Genomic DNA, 16,840 nt, shown 5'->3' with positions numbered 1-16,840 from the left:
GCTCATTTGTTCATTAATTAGTTATCCTCTCTACCTCCCCGATCTTGAAGCGCATGGAATATTGGGGGGTGGGGGGGGGGGGGGGGAATGTGTGCAAATAGGTGGACTTATGCAGATTAAAAAAGTTTGGGGTGCATCTGCAACAAGTTGTATATTTGGGGTTTTTAAGGTGTTTATTGATGAACAACATGTCTTCCTATGGGGTGTCTATGTCCCTATCCCTACAATGGGTGCTTTCTTGGGGCCAGGGTGCAGCTATAGGCCAAAACCAATTCAGGTAATTGCTTCTCGGTCTTTTGGCTAAGATCAAGTGTAGTATCTTTTCATATCAGTTTAATTTCTGATACGTCCCCTATACGACCACCTATTTTCACACATTCTCCTCTCCTCCCTAATGTCCCACACACCTCAAGACAGGGAAGGGTGGGGGGTAGAGAGGATAACTAATTATTGAACAAACAAGCAGTGGTCCCCCCTGCTTCCCAGTCTGTAGGCTCCCTACAGACTGAAGCTGGCTGCTGCAGCATAGCTAGATGAGAGCCACAAGCCCATTATGACATGTGCAATGTCTGTTCCATTCTTCCATTCTTGCATTATTTCATTGTCACATTGTTAGGGGGCAATGGAACAATGGGACAATGGGACAATGGAATAATGCAAGAATGGAATAGACATTGCACGTGTCATAATGGGCTCCTGGCATTCATCTGGTAGTGCTGCAGCAGCCAGCTTCATTCTGTAGGGAGCCTACAGAAAGGGAAGCAGGGGGGACAGCTGCTCATTTGTCCTTTAATTAGATATCCACTCTACCCCACCCAGGTCTTGAGGCACGTGGGACATTGGGGGGAGAGAGAATGTGTGAAAGTAAGTGAACTTATGCAGATTAAAAACATGTGGGATGCATCTGCAACAGGCAGTATAGTTGTGGATTTTAACCCCTTCGCAACCCTGTGATTTTCTGTTTTTGCATCATCTTTTTTTGCTCCCCTTGTTCCCAGAGCCATAGCGTTTTTATTTTTTTGTCAATATGGTCGTGTGAGGGCTTATTTTTTGCGGGATGAGTTGTACTTTTAAACAACTCTACTGGTTTTACCATAACATGTACAAGAAAATGGGAAAAAAATCCAAGTGCGGTGAAATTCCAAAAAAAGTGCAATACCACAGATGTTTTTTTTTATTTTTTTTAACACGTTCACTGAACGCTAAAACTGACCTGCCATTATTATTCTCCAGGTCATTACGAGTTTGTAGACACCAAACATGTATAGGTTCTTTTTTATTTAAGTGGTGAAAAAAAAATCCAAAATTTGCTAAAAAAAAAAAAAATGGCGCCATTTTCCAAGACCCGAAGCGTCTCCATTTTTCGGCATCTGGGGCCGATTGAGGGCTTATTCTTTGCATGCTGAGCTGTAGTTTTTATTGATACCATTTTGGGGTAGATTCGATTTTTTGATCGCTCGTTATTGCATTTTATTGCAATGTTGCAGCGGCCAAAACACGTAATTCTGGCATTTAGAATTTTTTTCTCGTTACGCCGTTTACCAGTCAGATTAATTATTTTTCTATATTGATAGATCGGGTGATTCTGAACGTGGCAATACCAAATATGTGTATGTGTTTTTTTTTTTATTATTTTATTTTGAATGGGGCGAAAGGGGTTGATTTAAACGTTTATATTCTTTTAATTTTTTAAATATTTTTAAAAACATTTTTTTTCACTTTTTGCTTGCTTCTATAGTCTCCATAGGAGACTAGAAGCAGCACTTGTCTGATCGCCTCTGCTACATAGAGGTGATGAGCAGATCACCTCTATGTAGCAGAAATGCTCCTGTGCTATGAGCGCCGACCACTAGGCGGCGCTCATAGCGATCAGCTGATGACAACCATTGGAGTCTGCTGCAGACCCAGGGTTGTCATGCCCACGCATCGTGAACCGCAGTCACGTGACTGGGTCAACGATGGGCTGGTTAAGTGACGCTCTTCCGGCGCGGTGATGTTAAATGCCGATGTCAGAGATTGACAGCGACATTTAACATGTTAACAGCCGCGGGTGGATCGCGATTCCACCCACGGCTTTTGCGGGCATATGTCTGCTGTATAAATCGCTGACATGTGCCCGGTTCAGTGTGGGCTTAGCGCCGGAGCCCGCGCTGAAAAGGGGGTGACAGTCTGGTGCGTACTAATACGCCCCAGGCTGTAAAGTGGTTGAGGTGTCTATTGATGAGAAACATGTTTTCCTAAGTGGAATCTTTGTCCCTTTCCATACAATGGGTGCCTTCTTGGGGCCAGGGTGCAGCCATAGGCCAAAACCAATACAGGTAATCACTTCTCAGCATTTTGGCTAAGATCAAGTGTAGTATCTTTTCTTATAAGTTTAATATCTGATCCTTCCCTTGTACGTCCACCTATTATCACACATTCTCCTCTCCCCCCTAAAGTCCCACATGCCTCAAGACCGGAAAGGGTAGGGGGTAGAGAGGGTATCTAATTTTTGAACAAATGAGCAACTGTCCCCCCTGCTTCCCAGTCTGTAGGCTCCCTGCAATGACACCTGCAATGTCTGTTCCATTATTCCATTCTTGTATTATTTTATTGTCCCATTGTTAGGGGGCAATGGAACAATGGGACAATGGAAAAATGCAAGAATGGAAGAATGGAAGAATGGAAAAGACATTGCACGTGTCATAATGGGCTCCTGGCTTTTTTCTAGCTGTGCTTCAGCAGCCAGCTTCATTCTGTAGGGAGCCTACAGACTGAGAAGCAGAGGGGACAGCTGCTCATTTGTCTATTAATTAGTTATCCTCTCTACGCCCCCCCCCCAGGTCTTGAGGCGCGTGGGACATTGGGGGGAAGGAGAATGTGTGAAATTAAGTGGACTTATGCGATTAAAAATGTGTGGGGTGCTTCTGCAACAAGCTGTATAGTTGTGAGCTTTAAGGTGTCTATTGATTAACAACATGCCTTCCTAAGGGGAGTTTTTGTCCCTATCCATACAATGGGTGCCTACTTGGGGCCAGAGTTCAGCTATAGGCCAAAACCAATTCAGGTAATCACTTCTCTGCCTTTTGGCTACGATCAAGTGTAGTATCTTTTCTTATCAGTTAGTTTAATATGTGATAAGTCCCCTATACGTCCACCTATTTTCACACATTCTCCTCTCCTTTCCCCCGTAATGTCCCACGCGCCTCAAGACCGGGAAGGGTGGGGGGTAGAGAGGGTAACTAATTATTGAACAAATGAGCAGCGGTCCCCTCTGCTTCCCAGTCTGTAGGCTCCCTACAGACTGAAGCTGCCTGCTGCAGCACAGCTAGATAAAAGACCGGAGCCCATTATGACACGTGCAATGTCTGTTCCATTTTTCCATTCTTGCATTATTCCATTGTCCCATTGCTAGGGGGCAATGGAACAATGTGACAATGAAATAATGCAAGAATGCAAGAATGGAAGAATGGAACAGACATTGTATGTGTCATAATGGGCTCCTGGTTTTTATCTTACAGTGCTGATAAAGCCAGCTACAGTCTGTAGGGAGCCTAAAGACTAGGAAGCAGGGGGGACCGCTGCTGGCTTGTTCATTAATTAGTTATCCTCTTTACTTTCATCCGGGCTTGAGGCGAGTTGGAGTTTGGGTGGGTGGCTGAATTTGTGAAATAAGGTGGACTTATGCAGATTAAAAACTTGTGGGGTGCATCTGCAACAAGCAGTATAGTTGTGGGTTTTAAGGTGTCTATTGATGAACAACATGTCTTCCTAACAGGAGTCTTTGTTCCTTTCCAAACAATGGGTGCATTCTTGGGGCCAGGGTGCAACCATAGTCCAAAACCAATACAGGTAATCACTTCTCGGCCTTTTGGCTAAGATCAAGTGTAGTATCTTTTCTTATCAGTTTAATATCTGATACATCAATTATATTTCCACCTATTTTCACGCATTCTCCCCTCCGTCTAAATTCCCACGAGCCTCAAGACCGGGAAGGGTGGGGGGTAGAGAGGTTATCTAATTTTTGAACAAACGAGCAGCGGTCCCCCCTGTTTCACAGTCTGTTGGCTCCCTATAGACTAAAGATGGCTTCTATAGCACTGCCAGATAAAAGCCAGGAGCCCATTATGACACGTGCAATGTCTGTTCTATTCTTGCATTATTCCATTGTCCCATTGTTAGGGGGCAATGGAACAATGAGACAATGGAATAATGCAAGAATTCAAGAATGGAAGAATGGAACAGACATTGCACGCGTCATAATGGGCTCCTGGCTTTTATCTGGCAGTGCTGCTGCAGCCAGCTTCAGTCTATAGGGAGCCTTCAGACTTGGAAGCATGGGGAACCGCTGCTCGTTTGTTCATTAATTAGTTTTCCTCTCTACCCCCCCTTCCCAGTCTTGAGGCACGTGGGACATTGCGGGGAAATGTGTGAAAATAGGTCGACTTATGCAGATTAAAAACATGTGGTGTATCTTTTTTTATCAGTTCAATATCTGATATGTCCCTTATACGTCCACCTATTTTCACACATTCTCCTTTCCCCAATAATGTCCCAAGCCTCAAGTCCGGGAAGGGTGGGGGGTAGAGAGGGCAACTAATTATTGAACAAACGAGAAGCAGTCCCCCTGCTTCGCAGACTGTAGGCTCCCTACAGACTGAGGCTGGCTGCTGCAGCATAGCTAGATAAAATCCAGGATTCCATTATGGCATGTGAAATGTCTATTCCATTCTTCCATTCTTGCATTATTCTATTGTTCCATTGTTAGGGGGAAAAGGTACAATGGGACATTGGAATAATGCAAGAATGGAAGAATGGAACAGACATTGCACATGTCATAATGGGCTCCTGGCTTTTACCTGGCAGTGCTGCAGCAGCCAGCTTCAGTCTGTAGGGAGCCTATCTACCCCCCCCCCCGGTCTTGATGCGTGTGGGACATTGGGGTGGGGGGGGGAGAATGTGTGAAAATAAGTGGACTTATGCAGATTAAAAACATGTGAGGTACAACTGCAACAAGCAGAATAGATGTGGGTTTTAAGGTGTCTATTGATGAACAACATGTCTTCCTAAGTGGAGTCTTTGTCCCTGTCCCTACAATGGGTGCCTTCTTGGGGCCAGGGTGCAGCCATGGGCCAAAATCAATTCAGGTTATCGCTTCTCGCCTTTTTGGCTAAGATCAAGTGTAGTATCTTTTCTTATCAGTTTAATATCTGATACATCCCCTATACGTCCAACTATTTTCACAGATTCTCCTCTCCCCCCTAATGTCTTACGCGCCTCATGATCAGGAAGGGTGGGGGGTAGAGAGGGTTACTAATTATTGAACAAACAAGCAGCGGTACCCCCTATACATGTGCATAAAACATGCGTTACACTGGGAATCTTACTGCGCTGAAATGCGGACCTCAACAACCATCAGCTGCCCCATCAACCACATCCGCTGCTTCTGCCTCCTCCTCTGTTACCATGCCAAGTATTGTCATTCAGGTCTCCCATCACAGAACCTCCGGTTCTCTAACCGCTCCAGTCAGGCTGAATGAGAGCCCGTCTGCTGTAAAAGAAGCAGACATGCCTGCTGTGTTTGTTTCACCGAGCACACCACATGTTTCTTAATCCACCGTAATATTTGCACCTCACTCACGGTGCAGCAGTTTGTCCGTTTCACCATACTCCGCCCTCACTCAGCACTGCAGCCAGCCCTCAGTCACTCAGTTGTGATCACGTAAAAGATTGCTTCATTCTATACATGACAAAGCTAAGAGGTTGAACTCCACCATCTCCAATCTGTTGACCATGGAAATGCTGCCTTTCTGCCTGGTAGATACAGACGGTTTCCAAAAGCTGATGGCCATCACAGTCCCCAAGTACCAGTTGCCCAATCGACATTACTTCTCAAAGAAATCTGTGCCTGCACTACACCAGCATGTCGCAGACAACATCACCCGTTCTTTGACTAAATCTATATCTGACAGGGTGCATTTCACCACAGACACCTGGACGAATAAGCGTGGCCAAGGGCGTTACATCTCGCTGACTGGGCAATGGGTGACTCTGGTGGTTGTGGTGGCAGGTGAGGAAGGAGGCCGCTCCACAAATCTTGGAATCCCCAAGGCTTGCAGAAAAATCCTCTGTATTTCACACAAACTCCACTGCTTCTGCCTCCTCCACCTCGTCCAAGGCCTCCACCTGCGCACTCAACCTTTGCCTTAACGAGACATGCGTTACAACAATGCAGAGCGAATACACACTTCCTCGATACTGCGCAGTCAGGGCTCACCATAAACAGGCAGTCTTCATATTAATATGCCTTGGAGATCGCAGTCATACAGGTGAAGAGTTGTGGACAGCTCTCCAGGCTCAGTTTGAGCAATGGCTGTCTCCGCTGAACCTAGAGCCAGGGAATGCCATGTGTGATAACGGTACGAACCTGGTGGCGGCCCTAGGCCGAGGCAAGCTCTCACACGTACCTTGCATGGCTCACGTCCTCAACCTGGTGGTACAGCGATTTCTCCACCACTATCCTGAAATTCCACTCTGCACATGTTGCAGCGACTGTGGCAGCAGCAACGAGCCCTGATGGAGTATGTCATGTCGTATAGCCTGGGCCAATACAGTACAGACATGGGGCATATCATGTTTACTGAGTGGGAACAGATTAAGGACCTCTGCACCCATCTGCAGTTTTGAAATGGCTACTAAATTATCATCCTTTTTCTGTTGAACGCGGTTGGCAGGAGGGGATGTAGGAAACAAGCATCAGTGTTATGCAGCCATCGATACTTTTTATACATGTTATCCTACTCCAAGCTGCATAAGCTTGAGAGCCAACTACCAATTAAGTAAATCTGGTGATGTGCATCTCTGTAATAAGGAGGGGTGTTGTCTAATGACATTAACACCCTGTATAAGGTGTGCTTAATTATTAGGCAACTTCCTTTCCTTTGGCAAAATGGGTCAGAAGAGAGATTTGACGGGCTCTGAATAGTCCAAAATTGTGAGATGTCTTGCAGTGGGATGCAGCAGTCTTGAAATTTCCAAACTTTTGAAGCGTGATCACCGAACAATCAAGCGTTTCATGGCAAATAACCAACAGGGTCGCAAGAAGCGTGTTGGCCAAAAAAGGCACAAAATAACTGCCCATGAATTGAGGAAAATCAAGCGTGAAGCTGCCAAGATGCCATTCACCACTAGCTTTGCCATATTTCAGAGCTGCAACGTTACTGGAGTATCAAAAAGCACAAAGTGTGCAATACTCAGGGACATGGCCAAGGTAAGGAAGGCTGAAAAACGACCACCTTTGAACAAGAAACATAAGATAAAACATCAAGAATGGGCCAAGAAATATCTTAAGACTGATTTTTCAAAGGTTTTATGGACTGATAAAATGAGTGTGACTCTTGATGGGCCAGATGTATGGGCCAGAGGCTGGATCAATAAAGGGCAGAGAGCTCCACTCCGACTCAGACGCCAGCAAGGCTGAGGTGGGGTACTGGTATGGGCTGGTATCATCAAAGATGAACTTGTGGGACCTTTTCTGGTTGAGGATGGAGTGAAGCTCAACTCCCAGACCTACTGCCAATTTTTGGAAGACAACTTCTTCCAGCAGTGGTACAGGAATAAGTCGGTATCGTTCAAGAAAAAAATGATTTTCATGCAGGACAATGCTGCATTACATGCATCCAACTACTCCACAGCGTGGCTGGCCAGTAAAGGTCTAAAAGAAGAAAAAATAATGACATGGCCCCCTTGTTCACCTGATCTGAACCCCATAGAGAACCTGTGGTCTATCATAAAATGTGAGATCTACAGGGAGGGAAAACAGTACACCTGTCAGAACAGTGTCTGTGAGGCTGTGGTGGCTGCTGCACGCAATGTTGATCGAAAACAGATCAAGCAACTGACAGAATCTATGGATGGAAGGCTGTTGTGTGTCATCATAAAGAAAGGTGGCTATACTGATCACTAATTTTTTTTGTTTTTGCATGTCAGAAATGTTTATTTCTAAATTTTGTGCACTGATCTTGGTTTACCTGGTGAAAATAAGCAAGTGAGATGGGATTATATTTGGTTTTTATTAAGTTACCTAATAATTCTGCACAGTAATAGTTACCTGCACAAACAGATATCCTCCTAAGATAGCCAAATCTATAAAAAAAAACACTCCAACTTCCAAAAATATTAAGCTTGGATAATTATGAGTCTTTTGGGTTGATTGAAAACATAGTTGTTGATCAATAATAAAAATAATCCTCTAAAACACAACTTGCCTAATAATTCTGCACACAGTTTACAGGCTGGCTTTGGACCTCCTGGAAGAGCCCGACATACCAGTGCCTTCTCGCTGCACTATTTGCAACATGATCCCCATATAGTTAGGTTTCAAAATAATGCTGACTACTGGGTTGCCACTCTGTCATATCCACGTTATAAGAGCAAATTTTGCCAGATGCTATCTGCCATGGAAAGGGACCCGCTAATGCTGGAGTATTGAAAAACGTTTTTAAGTAACCTTAAGAGAGGTTTTCCCCAAGATAACAGTGAAGTGTTATGATCTGCAACGTGTACTAAGGAAAGAAAGGGGAAAGCTGTTCTAACAGTACCCCCTCTTTTATGAGGATCCTCCAGGCCCAGGCCTATCTGGAAATCTCTTGTGGAAAGCTCTAACAAGCATAGGAGCAGAGACATCATCCGTCCTTACCCAGGAGTTATCTTCCGGACCGAAACCCTTCTAGGAGACAAGATACTGTAATCTCCCTCTATGCCATCTAGAATTTAAGATACGAGAAATTTCATATTCGCCGTCTTCCACCACAGGAGGAACTGTGACAGTGGCATCCCTACCTGATACATCAGCTTTTTTCAACAAGGAAACATGAAACACAGGATTAATCTTCCAGAAAGTAGGGACATCCAGCCTAACAGCAGACTGGTTAACAACCTGAAGCACTTTAAATTGACCCACAAACTTAGGACCCAGTTTTTAAGAGGGAATCCTCAACCGCAGGTTCTTTGAGGAAAACCAAACCATGTCACCCACAGTAAACAAAACCTTCTTACGTTTCCTGTCAAAATACTTCTTGGACTTCTTGTTAGCCTCTTGAAGGTTGCAATGTACATTAGTCCAAACTCTCTCCAAATCACCGGAAAAATTCTCCTCCTCCGGCACCGCCGACCCCAATTTGGAGAACAAACCAAAAGATGGATGTCTCCCAGTACAACAAAAAAAAGGAGAACACCCAGCAGAGGAGAATGTATGATTGTTAAGAGCAAATTCTGCGAAAGAACAGTTCTACATCCTGGTTCTTTCTTTCAGTCTGTCCATTAGACTCAGGATGATACCCAGACGAAAATGACAAATGGACTCTCAAACTGTCACAAAAAGCACGCCAAAAGAAAGCCACAAACTGAGGTCCTCTATCAGAAACAATATCCGTGGGAATGCCATGAAGCTTGACAATCTGTAGTATCAGCGTCTCTGCCCCCTGACAGGCAGAGACTCCATCCCACTTACCGCCACGCTCCCTGCCTGGCGTCCTCTGGTGCTCCTGCCTCTGTTGCTGCCGGCACGCACAGCTTCCCGGGCACTGTGCTTAGGGCACGCGCTCCCTCCCTCTTAAAGGGGCCGCACGCGCTGTTCTAAGGAGTTCCCGGCCAATGGCCGGAGGACCTTTCATATAAAAGGTACCTCCTCCAAAACGGAGGTGCCCATGCAAGGTTGTAGCTTTGTGTGTTGTACTCTGCTTCAGCCTTCAGGTCCCGCTGCTAGCCTGACTACCAGTCCAGCCCGCCAGCCTGACTACCCGTCCAGCCCGCCAGCCTGACTACAAGTCCAGCCCGCCATCCTGACTACAAGTCCAGTCCGCCGTCCTGACTACAAGTCCAGTCCGCCAGCCTGACTACAAGTCCAGTCCGCCAGCCTGACTACAAGTCCAGCCCGCTGGCCTGACTACAAGTCCAGTCTGCTGTCTTGACTACAAGTCCAGTCCGCCAGCCTGAATACAATTCCAGTCCGCCGTCCTGACTACAAGTCCAGTTTGCCATCCTGACTACAAGTCCAGTCCGCCAGCCTGACTACAAGTCCAGTCCGCCAGCTTGTCTACTCTCCAGCCTGACAGTCTGTCAACAGTCCAGTCCACTAGTCTGACTATGGGCTGTGCGAGCCCACTTAACTGGAAGCACCTGTCTGTTACCTGCCAGCCCGCTTACCTGGAAGCACCTGCCTGTTACCTGCCGTGCCTGCCAGTCCGCTAACCTAGAAGCGCCTGCCTGTTACCTGCCGAGCCTGCCAGCCAGCTTACCTAGAAGCAGCTGCCTGTTACCTGCCGTGCCTGCCAGCCAGCCTACCTGGAGGCTCCTGCTTGTTACCTGCCGTGTCTGCCAGTCCGTCTGCCCGAATCACCCGTCAGCCCGCCTGCCATGCTCATCTGCTGTACCGGTCAGTCCCTGCCTTCTGACCCGTGGGAGTCACCTGCTCTCATACAAGGTCGGTCCCAGGGTAGCACCTGGTCCCTCTGCTTGGTCCTTCCCTGGTCAGGGAGTCGATTGAGCCGCCATACGACCTTGGTCAGTCCGAGTTAATACCTAGTTATGCCCCTCTGGTTCCTCCTTGCACCGAAGGACAGAGGTTCCACCACCCAGATCCGTAACACAATCTCCTTAACAAACGCCTTAGCGAGTGTCTTGGCGCAGGGCAACTTAATGAATGGAACCAAATGACACATCTTACTAAAATGGTCCACGACCACCCAGATGACAGTAAAACCCTCGTACACAGGAAGATCAGCAATAAAATCCATTGTGAGATGCGTCCAAGGTGCACTGGGAACCTCCAGAGGGCAAAGCAACCCCGCAGCAGGAGCATGTGAAGCCTTTGACCTAGCACACACAGTACATTGACGCACCCACTTGATGACTTCTTTCTGCCATCCAGGCCACCAAAAACAGCGACTAATAGGTTTCTTAGTGTCCAAACTTCCTGGATGACCTGCCAACTGAGACTCATGACACGCCACAAACAAATCTCTCCTAAAGGTTCTAGGCACGAACAACCTCCCATGGGGAGTGTTAGATTGAGCATCATCTTGAGCTTTCAGAATCCCATTCTCCAAAATGGAGTCCAATGCCGCCACCACAACTCCTTTCTGTAAAATGCTCTCCTCCTCCTCGGCACCGACCGCAGGAGAGAAGCTGCGAGATAAAGCTTCTGCTTTAGCATTCTTAGTACCCGGGATACAGGTAACAGAAAAATGAAACCGAGAAAAAAAAAGTGCCCACCTAGCTTGACGGGCATGCAAAAGCTTGGAAGCATCCAGAAAGATCAAATTCTTATGATCTGTGAAAACCAGAATAGGAAATCTAACGCCTTCCAAAAACTGATGCCAAATTTCAAACGCGCGTTTAATAGCCAGCAACTCCCGATTTCCAACATCATAATTCAGTTCGGTTTCCGAAAAAAAATTTGTAACGAAGACACAAGGATGTACTCCATCCCTGTTCTCCTGAGACAAAACTGCTCCGACCCCCACTGATGAAGCATCAACCTCGACCAAGAAAGGCTTTGTCTCATCAGGCTGCATAAGGATAGGGGCAGAACTGAACCTCTCTTTGAGATACTTAAATGCTTCAATGGCCTCAGTAGTCCACTGGACCGTATTTGCACCTTTCCTGGTGAGATCGGTTAGAGGCTTAACAATTACAGAAAAATTCTTAATGAATTTCCTGTAATAATTGGCAAAACCCAAAAATCTCTGTATAGATTTTAAACCAATAGGCCTAGGCCATTCCTACACAGCCTGAACCTTCACAGGGTCCATCTCAAAGCCCTTGCTGGAGACAATGTAGCCCAAAAAACTAATTTTCTGCACAGTGAACTCACATTTCTCCAGCTTAGCAAAGAGTGAATTATCACTCAATAACTGCAAAACTTCACGTACACTCTGCCAATGGGACTGTAGATCTGATGAATAAATCAAAATGTCATCCAAATACACAACCATATTCTTACCAATCAAAGGTCTCAGGATGTCATTAATAAGGTTCTGAAAAAATGCAGGTGCATTGGTAAGACCAAAAGGCATCACCAGATTCTCGAAATCACCTACCGGATTGTTAAAAGCAGTTTTCCATTCATCACCCTCCTTCACTTGTAACAAATTGTATGGCCCCCGGAGATCAATTTTAGATAACCACTTGGCCCCCACTAACTGGTTAAACAAGTCAGGAATTAACGGTAATGGGTAGGAATTGCGTACAGTAATCTTATTAATTTCACGAAAATCCAGACATGGACGTAAACCCCCGTCCTTTTTTATAACATAGAAAAATCCAACTTCCACAGGCGACTTAGAAGGTCTAATGTGACCAGCAGCCAGGCTAGTCTGTATGTTTTCCTCCAAGGCCTTTCTTTCAGGGATAGTCAAATTAAACAAGTGACTCTTGGGAAGAGTAGTATAGCATCGGCGTCTCTGCCCCGTACTAGGCAGAGACGCCGTCCCTCTCACCTCCCCGCTCCTGGCGCGGTGTCCTCCAGCGCTTCTCTCTCCGCTGCTTCCGGCACGCGCTCCTTCCCCGGCAGTGTGCTTAGGGCGCGCGTGCGCGCGCGCTCCCCCTCTCTTAAAGGGACCGCGCGCACCGTCCTAAGGAGTCCCCGGCCAATTGCCGGAGGACCTCCCATATATAAGGCACCTCCTCCAAAATGGAGGTGCCCGAGCAATGTTGTTGAAAAGCCTTCACTCTGCTTCAGCCCTCAGGTCCCGTTGCCATTTACCTGCCAGTCACCTGCCTGATTCCTGCCTGTTACCTGCCAGTCATCTGCCAGATTCCTGCTTGATACCTGCCTGATATCCGCTTACCAGCTTGCAAGCCTGCGGTCCGACGGTCTGCTCTCCGACACCTGTCAGTCGGTCCATGGACCAGCCTGCCCGCTCACCTGGGAGCGCTCACCTGTTACTTGCCTGCTAGCCTACCTGGAGGCTCTGCCGTCACTTGCCGTGACCTCCTGCCTGTCCAGTGACTCTTGCCCGCTCACCTGGGAGCGCTCACCTGCTACCTGCCTGCTAGCCTACCTGGAGGCTCTGCCATCACTTGCCGTGACCACCTGCCTGTCCGGAGGCTCTTGCCCGCTCAACTGGGAGCGTCCACCCGCTACCTGTCTGCTAGTCTACCTGGAGGTTCTGCCGTCACTTGCCGTGACCACCTGCCTGTCCTGAGACTCTCGCCTGCTCACCTGGGAGCGTTCACCAGCCACCAGCCCGCTGCCCTTCAACCCAGAGACTGTCCCTGTCACTTGCCGTGACTACCTGCCCCTCTACCCAGAGACTGTCCCTGTCACTTGCCGTGACTACCTGCCCGTCTTCCCTGGGAGCCACCCGCTTCCTTACAAGGACTGCCCCCTTGTATAGTTGCACAGAGGTTCCACCTCCCAGACTCGTTACAGTTTGCTCGGGCCATGGAACCCGGTGGCCCCCAGATCTCCGATCTGCACCAGGAAGTCTTACGTCAGAAAACTCAGCAGGAGGTGGTACTGTCCTATCTACGGTCCGTTAACTCTCGTCTAGGCGCATTGTGTGACTTGTCTATGTCTACCTCTGGTCCAGCCGTGCCCATTCCTGCGGTACCGCAATCAAGTCCCTTCATGGTACCCGACTATGGACCTCGGCTTCTGGCACCTCCACGCTTTGCCGGCGAACCTACTTTAGCTCGGGGTTTCATAAACCAGTGCACCCTGCACTTTGAGCTATTGGCATACCAGTTCATCTCCGACCGGGCCAAGGTGGCCTTCATCATGTCCCATCTCACTGGGGAGGCACTGGCATGGCTAAATCCCCTGTGGGAGAGAGGGGATCCCCTGGTGTCCGACCTGCCGTCTTTCCTCGCTGCTTTCCGGAAAGTCTTCGATGAACCTGGACGGAAAACCTCTTCTGCCTCCTCTCTGCTACGTCTCCGCCAAGGGAGTCGCACCGTGGGCCAATATGCCATACGGTTCCGCACCCTCGTTTCTGAGCTTGCCTGGGAAAATGAGGCTCTGGTGTCCGTCTTCTGGGAGGGTCTTTCCGGTCGGATTAAGGACGAGTTAGCTGGTCGGGACATTCCTACCACTCTGGATGACCTGGTGTCACTAGCTACCCGGATTGGCATCCGGTTCCAAGAACGTGCCAAAGAGACTACCTGGGAGAAAGACTTTTCTTGCTCTGCTCCTACTTCCCTGAGACCTGCCTCTCAATCAGTCACTCCGCGGGCGCTCTCGCCTGAACCTATGCAGATCGACCAGACCAAGATGGTCAGATCTCGCCAAGAATCTCGCCGAGCCGAGGGAAGCTGTTTCTATTGTGGCAGTATGGAGCACTTCATCCGTTCCTGCCCGGAGAAGCCGGGAAACGCCAGTGTCTAGGACCGCTCGGAGAGGTCGTCCTAGATAAAAGTAAGCCCTCTCTGTCTCTGACTTTACCAGTCTCTATTGCTTGGGGAGAAAACCGTCACTTTGAACTCGCCCACCTGGATTCTGGAGCTGCTGGAAACCTCATCTCCCAGTCTCTGGTAGAGAGATACCGTATTCCCACCAAGTCCCTGGCTGAACCATTATCAGTCGCTTCCGTGGATGGAAGACTTCTTTCGGAGACCATCCTGCTCATCACTGAACCCATAACCCTGCAGGTGGGAATGCTGCACTCTGAGGAAATCTCATTCCATGTGTTGTCCGGACTTTCTCACTCCCTGTTGCTAGGTCTACCTTGGCTCCAGACCCACGAACCCGTATTGAACTGGCGATCCGGTGAAGTACTCCGATGGGGTCCAGACTGCCATAGGACCTGCCTGGTTCCGGTCCGCCCAGCTCGCCCTCCGCCAACTCCAGCTAATTTACCAGGTCTCCCGGCTCCTTACTGGCCCTATGCGGACGTCTTCGGTAAGAAGGAAGCAGAGACGTTGTCACCCCATAGGCCATATGACTGCCCGATCGACCTGGTACCTGGCACCACTCCTCCCCGTGGGCGTATCTACCCGTTGTCTGCAGCCGAGACCCGGGCCATGTCTGAGTACATTGAAGAGAATCTGGCTAGGGGATTTATCCGGAAATCTACCTCCCCGGCTGGAGCCGGATTCTTCTTTGTCAAAAAGAAAGACGGCTCGCTACGCCCCTGTATTGACTATAGAGGACTCAATCAGATCACGGTTAAAATTAAATACCCCCTTCCGCTCATCTCTGAGTTATTTGATCGTCTTAAAGGCGCCAGGATCTTCTCCAAGCTGGATCTACGTGGAGCGTATAACCTGGTCCGTATCCGTCAGGGAGACGAGTGGAAAACAGCATTTAATACCCGGGACGGACACTATGAGTACCATGTGATGCCCTTCGGTCTCTGCAATGCTCCCGCCGTCTTCCAAGAACTGGTCAATGACATCTTCCGTGACCTTCTAAACTCCTGCGTGGTGGTATACCTGGACGACATCTTGGTCTTCTCTACGGATCTTCCCACACACCAGAGGGATGTTTGTCAGGTCCTGCTTAGGCTCAGGCAGAACGACCTCTATGCTAAATACGAGAAGTGCCTTTTTGAGCAGACCTCTCTTCCTTTCCTGGGCTATGTTATCTCCCAGACAGGCTTGCGAATGGATCCCGAGAAGCTCTCTGCTGTCCTAAAGTGGCCCCGTCCGGAGGGCTTGAAGGCGATACAGCGATTCCTGGGCTTCGCTAATTACTATCGTCTCTTCATTCCTCACTTCTCGTCACGGACTGCGCCCATATCTGCGCTCACCCGTAAGGGAGCAAATCCCAAGGTATGGTCATCCGAAGCTGAGGAGGCCTTCCTTTCCCTGAAACAAGCCTTCTCCTCTGCCCCTGTGCTGCACCGTCCGGACTGCAACAAACAGTTCTACCTGGAGGTTGATGCCTCCTCCTCTGGAGCCGGAGCGGTGCTCACCCAGAAGTCTTCCTCCGGGAGAATGGTAACCTGCGGCTTTTTCTCTAAAATCTTCTCCTCCTCTGAGCGCAATTGCTCCATAGGAGACCGAGAACTGCTTGCTGTTAAATTGGCGCTGGAGGAGTGGCGTTACCTGCTTGAAGGGGCTCTATACCCGGTGATCATCTATACGGATCACAAGAACCTGGCATATCTCCAAAATGCCTAGAGAATTAATACACGTCAGGCGCGGTGGTCTTTGTTCTTTGCCCGCTTCGATTTCATCCTTCATTTCCGCCCGGCGGACAAAAATGTCAAAGCTGATGCCTTGTCCCGATCCTTCCTGTCCTCCGACCAAGAGGAGGAGCCTATGCACATTATTGACCCCTCCAAGGTGATGAATGTGGCCCCCTTGGATTTGACTCGTCTTCCACCCGACAAGACGTTCGTGGCGCCCCCAGACCGTGAGAGGGTTCTTCGCTGGGGTCATTCTTCTAAACTAGCTGGCCATGCCGGCCAAAAGAAGACCTTCCTACTCATTTCCCGGCATTACTGGTGGTCTACCCTGCGTAAGGATGTGGTAGACTTCGTCTCTGCCTGTTCATCTTGTGGCCGCAACAAAATTCCCAGACACTTACCAGCTGGTCATCTCCTGCCGCTTCCCATACCTGTTGCTCCGTGGCAACACATCGCTATGGACTTCATTACCGATCTTCCTGTCTCTGCCGGGTGTACTGTCATTTGGGTGGTCGCGGACCGCTTCTCTAAAATGGCCCACTTCATTCCCCTGCCTGGTCTTCCGTCTGCACCTGAGCTGGCTAAGGACTTTATTCGCCATATCTTCCGTCTCCGTGGCCTACCCCTCCACATCGTGTCGGATCGAGGGGTTCAGTTTACCTCACGCTTCTGAAGAGCCACATGTAAACTGCTGGACGTCACCCTGGACTTCTCCTCCGCTTACCACC

The 16,840-nt window shown here is 48.6% G+C and overlaps 2 non-coding genes and 3 pseudogenes across 2 annotated transcripts; all 5 read left to right on the top strand.

Moving 5' to 3' along the window:
* The first annotated feature begins 280 nt into the window (after positions 1-280).
* On the top strand, positions 281-381 carry LOC141155651 (U2 spliceosomal RNA; annotated as a pseudogene).
* Positions 382-2,321: 1,940 nt separating this feature from the next.
* On the top strand, positions 2,322-2,512 carry LOC141155658 (U2 spliceosomal RNA). The gene has a single exon (XR_012247569.1). It is a non-coding gene; the product is annotated as a U2 spliceosomal RNA (small nuclear RNA).
* A 537-nt stretch (positions 2,513-3,049) lies between these two features.
* LOC141155659 (U2 spliceosomal RNA) lies at positions 3,050-3,259 on the top strand (annotated as a pseudogene).
* A 575-nt stretch (positions 3,260-3,834) lies between these two features.
* Positions 3,835-3,933, top strand: LOC141155638 (U2 spliceosomal RNA; annotated as a pseudogene).
* A 1,196-nt stretch (positions 3,934-5,129) lies between these two features.
* Positions 5,130-5,326, top strand: LOC141155650 (U2 spliceosomal RNA). The gene has a single exon (XR_012247567.1). It is a non-coding gene; the product is annotated as a U2 spliceosomal RNA (small nuclear RNA).
* Positions 5,327-16,840: the final 11,514 nt, after the last annotated feature.

This window comes from Phyllobates terribilis, unplaced genomic scaffold (assembly GCF_046119375.1).
Source record: "Phyllobates terribilis strain yellow unplaced genomic scaffold, ASM4611937v1 Scaffold_7__3_contigs__length_470593459, whole genome shotgun sequence".
Classification (NCBI taxonomy): domain Eukaryota; kingdom Metazoa; phylum Chordata; class Amphibia; order Anura; family Dendrobatidae; genus Phyllobates; species Phyllobates terribilis.
The sequence above is the reverse complement of the archived record's forward strand: the minus strand, read 5'-3'. Positions and strand labels throughout refer to the sequence as shown.